Source organism: Leuciscus leuciscus (assembly GCF_965113295.1).
Source record: "Leuciscus leuciscus genome assembly, chromosome: 7".
Lineage (NCBI taxonomy): Eukaryota > Metazoa > Chordata > Actinopteri > Cypriniformes > Leuciscidae > Leuciscus > Leuciscus leuciscus.
In genome coordinates this window covers 5,626,218-5,635,378 of record NC_138731.1, presented here as the reverse complement: position 1 = coordinate 5,635,378, position 9,161 = coordinate 5,626,218, and the positions used below count along the sequence as shown (strand labels likewise).

General features: G+C 33.8%; 1 long non-coding RNA gene across 1 annotated transcript; it reads right to left on the bottom strand.

Annotated features, from left to right (window-relative positions):
* Positions 1-8,121: 8,121 nt before the first annotated feature.
* On the bottom strand, positions 8,122-8,916 carry LOC309502687. The gene is made up of 2 exons (XR_014207370.1): positions 8,746-8,916; positions 8,122-8,696 (listed from the first exon to the last, which is right to left on the bottom strand). It is a non-coding gene; the product is annotated as an uncharacterized lncRNA (long non-coding RNA).
* Between the last annotated feature and the right edge of the window lie 245 nt (positions 8,917-9,161).

Here is a 9,161-nt window from a genome sequence, read left to right as displayed (position 1 = left end):
AGTGAGTCTAAATGATGGAAAGACAAAAAAGAAAAGGGAAAGGTGGCGCTGAGAAGGTCAGACTTAAAAGGAAAAAAAAGATGGAGGAGGAGGCAGCAAAATGCTCCAAAATAACAGACATGTTCCGGGCATCAACGAGCAAAGATACTACAGGTGAAATAAGCTAAAGCACCTAATGTCACAGCTAGGCACAGACGGGAATTAGCACCAGCTACCAGCCAGCCAAAAGCTTGTGAAATTTGAAAATAGCTCAGTGGTAATTGTAAATATGAGACAAATGAATGGTTTACTATTGAGTGGCTCTTGAATTTGTCCTTCAGTGGTTGGCAGATGTTCCTAGTTTTAAAATGAGTAGCTTCCCTTGGCTGCTGCTATGTTAAGTGTATAAGGATTATGATATTTTTAACCAAAAAAAAAAAATATGTTTAACTTTAAATATTAAAAGTCCAACATCCAACATAGATTGATCAAAAGCTCCCTCTAGTGGTGATAATCTGTACGTTCAGTGCATGAAGGATGTGGGAGTTTCTGTCCAGTGTTGAGGGAGTTTACAAGCTACAAGATGCTCATAATTTAAATAGTCAAACTACAGTAATTCGATCCTATAGCAAAAATAGTCAGCTGTATTACAGGTTACTAATAAAAAGTAGCTAACTAAAACTAAGCTATTTGCAATATATGTGTCATGATTCTGATGTGTGTTCTAGTCACAGAAGGAAGTGCTGATACAAAGTCTTTAATAAAAATGCAGGAGAGAACAGGAGAATCAAAATGAGCATGAACACACTCTACCACATAAAGACAATACCAGACAAAGAACTCAAACTGAGCTATATACACGAACTAAGGAGCTAATTAACAATGAACTAAGGAAGCTGAGGAACCTAACCTGTTCAAATCATTGGCTATGGAGACAAACAGGAGGGAAATGAGGATTACTGAGCTAATGAGCAGATTAGAACAACTATATATATATATTTATTTTTATTTATTTTTTTATGGCATGCCGTTCAATTATTGTTTTTTATGAAGTTTGAATATATTGGAACTCTGAATGTTTTGAATAGAACTCTGAATAAATGGAATGAGAGTTTGAATGTGGAGCTCAGAATAGAATGAAACTTGAATATATTGGCCCTCATTTATCATTCTTGCGTAGAAACGGGCGTATATGTTGGCATAAGATTATGCTTACACTCCTCTCACCGCCTGATTTATGAAGCTGTGCGTACCTTTGAAATCCAGTGCTGCGTTCCAGTCCAAAATTGTCATGCCCTTCACTTGCTAACTTCCCTCCGTCTCGTTCACTCGGATGTACGTCATTGCGAGTGCCCACTACTGGCGGAAACTGCAATGGGCTGAATTGGAACGTCCTAAGCCCTTGATCACTTGGAATCAGCTGTGGAGTTGATTTATTATTTACATTTGTTTTCCCTTTAAGAATTTGTTTAATGCAGCATCCAAATGTATATAGGTGTGTTTGGGTTGTTTTACATTAAAATAAAATAGAATTAATATATCATAGAGTTGACTGTGTGTGGTGGTTGTCGGTACACGATCCGTTCCATCTGCACGATCCGTTTCACGCATGCGCGTAATTACGTAGTAGAAAACGTCACGGTTTTCCTACACTATCGGATCCACGCATGCGATGGCACAACTTGCGGCATATTTGTGTAATGTTATCCCCCATTTAGCATGTTATGTTTTGAGGTTAATTTTTAATTAGTCAGATGTTAGATAATTATAGCCTATACTTTAAATATTGTGTATCCTTATTAAAGTCAATTAGAAACAAAACACCTGCAAGTGTACACTTAGAAGAGTAAAAATGACAGAAGGCTACGTTAATTAAACTTGATTAAAACTGCATATGGCAATCAATTTGCACTTCCAAAAGTCATACATTTGTGGAAAAAAACTAAATAAACGAATATACAAATTTATTTTAAGTATAATAAAATAAAACATAAAAAACAAAGGCAGATCAGAACATTTAATGAACAAAACCGGGTTCTGTACATGGCAGACAGTAGAGCGAAAGCCGGGCGATAAAGGTCGTTAAACGGAATCAGTCAGGATACATCCACAAATCCAGAGGAGCAAAGAAACTAAATAGCAGAAAAATCAAAGGAAAAACTAAACAGGTGTGCAAGCGGTTACCCAAAAAAAATTTTCTCAGTGAGTTTCCAAAAAAGGAAAAAACATTAACGTACAACAAGTCTATGCGCCCTAAGTCGCTGTCTGTTTGGTTTCCATGGTGACGCGTCATTGCTTGTTACGTGACACACACACCGCAGCCACAACAGCGCTGAATGAATGATGAGCTGCTTTTATGTCATTTTTCCTTTTTTACATTTGTTAGTTATGGCATGAAATATCTGGTATTCCGATTGTCAAATACATGCAATGCAATACTGTATATAGCAAAAAGTATTGCAAGAAAAAGGCTAAATGAATGCGATCATAAGACGATTTTTTAAATAGTCGACGGGCCGGATTAAACAGCCCAACGTCAATGTTGTTTACAGAAGACAATAAGGAACATAATATGCATTTCTTTTTTAAAAATAATATGCATGGAACAGATCGTGCAGTGTCGTAAATCGTCGCAAAACAGAATTATCATTTGCGCATGTGCGTTTTCTACTGCGTCTACTACGCATGCGTGAAACGGATCGTGCAGGTGGAACGGATCCTGTACCGACAGTGGTGATTAGACGAGATATACGGTAACGTCACAATCGTGTTGCATTGTGGGACATATAGGTGCCTGAAGTGTACATTTGAAGCAGACTCGCTCCCTCGGTCAAAATCGAGGGAACGAGGGTCTCTCCATCTAAACTTCCCTCGTCCACTTCACGAAGTGGAACGCACTTCAAAATGGCGGCCGGATTCCCCCGAGGGGAAGTGCTTAGGGAAGTTCGCAAGTGCATGTCTAAAAGTGGACTGGAACGCAGCACTGGTGTACGCAATACCTGCCCTTGATAAATGCCGCGGCTGAAAACGATCGTCATTAGAATAACACGCCCCTATATATTCAAGTCTCCGCTTCCCCCACGCCCTCATTTTACGCCATGGACACACGGAAGACGGCAAAGAAGAGAAACTTGGATGAGCAAATGACCTATCACAATGCATTATTTTACAGCACGTGTTTTAAAACGATTAGCATTTAATTTCGTATCACGTCACATGTATTGTGGTGTACAATAGTGATGATGATGTGATGTGGAGTACCATTCATTCACATTAATATAATTGCATGACAATTTGTAATATTCTTATTCTTATTATTATGATTTTTATTATTAATGACGCTTATTGTTATTTAGAAGAAGAATGTCGTTATTATCATTATTTGTATTATTATTATTATTATTATTATTATTTAAAAGAAGAAGAATGTCATTTTTATTATTTTGTCAGTCTGAATTCTTTTTTGGTTATTGAAAGCCTTTCATTACTGAACAAAAAAAAAGAGGTATACTTTGCCTGGAGTGTTATAAAGTTGTGGATGGTTGTCTTTTTTAAAAAGTCTTTTGTCTTTTATTTTTCGTGTTCGCATTTATGAGGAAAAAACAATGTTACGTGACAGTTATCCATAACGGATGCGACCGCTCTGAAAGCGGCATGCTTTAAAACTTTCACAGAGACCTCAAACAGAAAGCACAAAGCCTTTCTTTAAAGCGAATTTCGTTTTGTATTAATTGTATCTTAATTTTAATCAGTGTTTCATTATCCAATTTTCTGGATTTAATAAATAAAAAGTAAATAGCAGAGATAATCACAACACGGAGGCGCCAGCGCCTGGAGCTAACGTTAAGCTATCATCCATGAACTGAAACTCAACGTATAAGGTAGCCTACTCACCTCACACACCTACAAAAAAATTGAAATATATCTATTATCTACAGAAATCTCTACTTTTAAACAGAACCATAAAAAAAAAATAAAAAAACGATGTAATCCGTATGAAATGTGCCTATTTCTCTCCAGCGCGTTCACTACTGCGAAGATCGCGAGTCAGACTTAATCTTTGCAGCCGACACAGAAAACCAAATGTTTTTATTGGTTTATTAAGTACAAACAGGCGAGTTATGAAAAATTGAGTGTGAGGGATTTCATCACTTCACACAAAAAGATCATGGAATGAGATGGCTAACTAGCGTTCAGTCCACTGTCTATAATAGCCTAATTTAGAGATCACTTTTTTTTTTTTTTTTCGACTACCTACAACTTTAATCGGTTAACGTTGATACGGTCAACCATCGGTCAAACGGTCATCGGTTAACATCCCTATGTTGTTGTTTTTTTACAGTGGGTCATAATATATCATATCTTTTAGTTTGTCAGTGCGTTTTGTGGTGTTAGGAATTGTTTTTTCTGCGCATTTCCTCACTAACTCAAAACGTGCGTACATGTACACCACCTCCTGAGCTGGCGTAGGATTTGAGCGTGCCGTACACCAACGTCCATATTGATAAATCTCAAAGTCACCGTGGTTTTGGGTGTACGCTGGAAATTTGGTGTACGCACTTTTGATAAATGAGGGCCATTGAATGGAACTCTGAATATATGGAATGAGGGTGGAACTCAGAATATATATATATATATATATATATATATATATATATATATATATATATATATATATATAATGAAAGTGTGAATATATGGAATGAAACTGAATACATGGAATGAGAGTTTGAAGAATGAACATTGAATAAATGGAATGAGATTTTGAATATATGGAATGGAACTCAGAATAGAATGAAACTTGAATATATTGAATGGAACTCTGAATATATGGATTGAAACTTGAATATATGGAATGAGAGATTATTTTTATATATATATATATATATATATATAATCTCTCATTCCATATATTCAAGTTTCAATCCATATAGTTCCATTCAATATATTCAAGTTTCATTCTATTCTGAGTTCCATTCCATATATATATATATATATATATATGGAATGGAACTCAGAATAGAATGAAACTTGAATATATTGAATGGAACTCTGAATATATGGATTGAAACTTGAATATATGGAATGAGAGATTATTTATATATATATATATATATATATATATATATATATATATATATATATATATAATCTCTCATTCCATATATTCAAGTTTCAATCCATATAGTTCCATTCAATATATTCAAGTTTCATTCTATTCTGAGTTCCATTCCATATATATATATATATATAAAATGAAAGTGTGAATATTTGGAATGAAACTCTGAATATATGGAATGAAACTCTGAATTTATGGAATGAAAATGCAAATTGAAAGTACTTAAAGGGTTAGTTCACCCAAAAATGAAAATTCTGTCAGTAATTACTCACCCTCATGTTGTGCCAACCCTGTAAGACAGTATTTATTTCCTTCTCTCTGAGCCTCGAGTTTTTTCACGTAGTGTTTTAGTGCAGCGCGTCTGTGTTGTACGTCACACGTAGGCTCACTATTGGCCGACGCTGGTCATGTGTGTGATGCGCGTGACGTACAACACAGAAGCGCTGCGCAGTTACACTACGTGAAAAAACTTGAGGCCCAGAGAGAAGGAAATGAATAGTGGAATAAAGTCATTATTTTTGTTTGTTTTTACCACAAAAAGTATTCTCGTCGCTTTATAAACTTAAGATTGAGCCACTGGAGTCACTTGGACTATATTAACGATGTCTTTAATGCATTTTTCTGGGCCAGCAAGTTATAATGCCTTAGAAGCCTATGGAGGAGTGAGACAGCTGTGTTCCGAAGATGAACGAAGGTCTTACGGGGTTGGAACAACATGAGGGTGAGTAATTACTGACAGAATTTTCATTTTTGGGTGAACTAACCCTTTAATGAATAATGTGTAGCTAGTTATATATGTTTTCAGAGCAATAGCCTTATGAATTCCATGACTTTAAAAATGGTATTCCCTGAAATTTTCCAATACTTTGTTGATCTAGAAAACTTTTTTGCAACAGCTGGTCATACTCCAAACAACGACAGTTACATCCCGTCATCTTGAGGATCATATTTTCATTATTGCAACATTCTTAATGCTTATGTGTAAATTCAACATCAAAATGTTGCTGAAAACAGGTCGAGGTAGAAGCGGATATACAAGGATACACATTTGGAGTGCACATACTGCATCACTAGTATATAGGGGCTTCTGTGGGTGCTCCCTGTGAGGTGGAAGGCATGTTTCTTTCTGTATTTATGTATGCCTGATAAACAGGAACTTCCAGGCCTGTGAGGTTCACGGCATTCAGTCTTCCGCAATGAAATAGTCAATGAATTTCTTCATTTGTAGAACTGTACTGAATATGGTTTCCAGTATTTTACCCCGTACATGCATTGCTGTAGCTCATCATTACATAGGATTGCTGCTACTTTGCTAGTTTCATTCCATATATTCAGAGTCCCATTCCATATATTCAGAGTCCCATTCCATATATTCATAGTCCCATTCCATATATTCAGAGTCTCTCTCATTCTATAGGCCTTATCATACACCCGGCGCAATGCAGAGCATGCAGGTTGCAGAGCAAGTGTTTTTTGCTAGTTTCATCCCGACACGCAGTTTCCATTTTTACGTCCTGCTACGTTGTTTAAATAGGAAATGCATTTGTGCGGCCATGGGCTGCTGGTCTGAAAACCAGGTGTGTTCAGGCGCATTGTTGGCACGTTGCTATTTTGAAGCATCTGAAATATACTGTGCCACTGACCAACTGAAACCTGGTCTAAAGTCAATGGCGCAGTTTTTTTTTTTGGTTATTTAAAGAGTGCATTAGTAATATGCGCCTATAGGCAGGTCCACAATGCGCATACACTCTGCTTATTACACACATACTCTGCTTATTAACACTCACAGGGATGCCCAGCAGCTCACAAACTAGCTAAATATAGTCAAAATAAAAGGATTAAAATGTAAAAGATTAATGTTGTGTACTACATTACATGCGTGTGAACGCGTTAAGTTGGCTTGAGAAAGCCAACTTACTGAAATCCTATTTAAACTTATTATTATTCTTCTTCTTCTTCTTCTTCTTATTCTTCTGACCTAAAAATTTTCAACTCTAACTCCTCCTAGACCGTTCAAGCTACATACTCCAAACTCGGGTCAGACCTTCATACTGTTCTGACTTGGTGTGCTATATCTTTTCAGACTGGTTTGAGTTATGGTTTTCTTAAAAATTAATATTAAAAATCATAAAAATCCCATAGACTTTCATTGACCAAAAGTCCATGTCTGTTTGAACTATGTTTAATGTAAACTGCTAGAAGCCATTGATACTCAATTAAGCTTTAAGCTATTTCTGTCTAACTAATAACTTATCTATCTATCTATCTATCTATCTATCTATCTATCTATCTATCTATCTATCTATCTATCTATCTATCTATCTATCTTCAAACCTTTTCTATCTATCTATCTATCTATCTATCTATCTATCTATCTATCTATCTATCTATCTATCTATCTACAAACCTTATCTATCTATCTATCTATCTATCTATCTATCTATCTATCTATCTATCTATCTATCTACAAACCTTATCTATCTATCTATCTATCTATCTATCTATCTATCTATCTATCTATCTATCTATCTACAAACCTTATCTATCTATCTATCTATCTATCTATCTATCTATCTATCTATCTATCTATCTATCTATCTATCTATCTATCTATCTATATATCTATCTATCTATCTACAAACCTTATCTATCTATCTATCTATCTATCTATCTATCTATCTATCTATCTATCTATCTATCTATCTATCTATCTATCTTCAAACCTTATCTATCTATCTATCTATCTATCTATCTATCTATCTATCTAACTTATCAATCTGTCTTTCTTTCTAACTAATCTATCTATCTTTCTAACTAACTTATCGATCTATCTTTCTTTCTTTCTTTCTTACTAATCTATCTATCTTTCTAACTAACTTATCTATCTTTCTTTCTTTCTAACTAATCTATCTTTCTAACTAACCTATCTTTCTTTCTTTCTTTCTTTCTTTCTTTCTTTCTTACTAATCTTTCTATCTTTCTAACTAACTTATCTATCTTTCTTTCATTCTAACTAATCTATCTTTCTAACTAACTTATATTTCTTTCTAACTAATCTATATATCTTTCTAACTAACTTATCTATCTTTTTTCTTTCTTTCTTACTAATCTATCTATCTTTCTAACTAACATATCTATTTTTCTTTCTTACTAATCTATCTATCTTTCTAACTAACTTATCTATCTTTCTTTCTTACTAATCCATCTTTCTTTCTTTTTAACTAATCTTTCTATCTTTCTAACTAATCTATCTATCTTTCTAACTAACGTATCTTTCTTTCTTAACTAATCTATCTTTTTAACTAACTTATCTATCTTTCTTACTAATCTATCTATCTTTCTAACTAACTTATCTATCTTTCTTTCTAACTAATATATCTATCTTTCTAACTAAGTAATCTCTTTCTTTCGTTCTTTCTTTCTTTCTAACTAATCTATCTATCTTTCTAACTAACTTATCTATCTTTCTTTCTAACTAATCTGTCTATCTTTCTAACTAACTAAGTAATCTATCTTTCTTTATTTCTTACTAATCTATCTATCTTTCAAACTAATCTATCTCTTTCTTTCTAACTAATCAGTCTTTCCCTCTTTCTTTCTTTCTTTCTTTCTTTCTTTCTTTCTTTCTTTCTTTCTTTCTTTCTAACTAATCTTTCTTTCTAACTAATCTTTCTTTCTTTCTAACTAATCCTTCTTTCTTTCTTTCTAACTAATCTTTCTTTCTTTCTTTCTTTCTTTCTAACTAATCTTTCTTTCTAACTAATACTTTCTAACGAATCAATTTAACTAATCTATCTATCTTTTTAACTAACTTATCTATCTTTCTTTCTTACTAATCTATCTATCTTTCTAACTAACTTATCTATCTTTGTTTCTTACTAATCTATCTATCTTTCTAACTAATTTATCTATCTTTATTTATTTCTTACTAATCTATCTATCTTTCTAACTAACTAAATAATCTATCTTTCTTTCTTTCTTTCTTTCTAACTAACTTATCGATCTTTCTTCCTTTCTAACTAATATATCTATCTTTCTAACTAACTAATCTATCTTTCTTTAT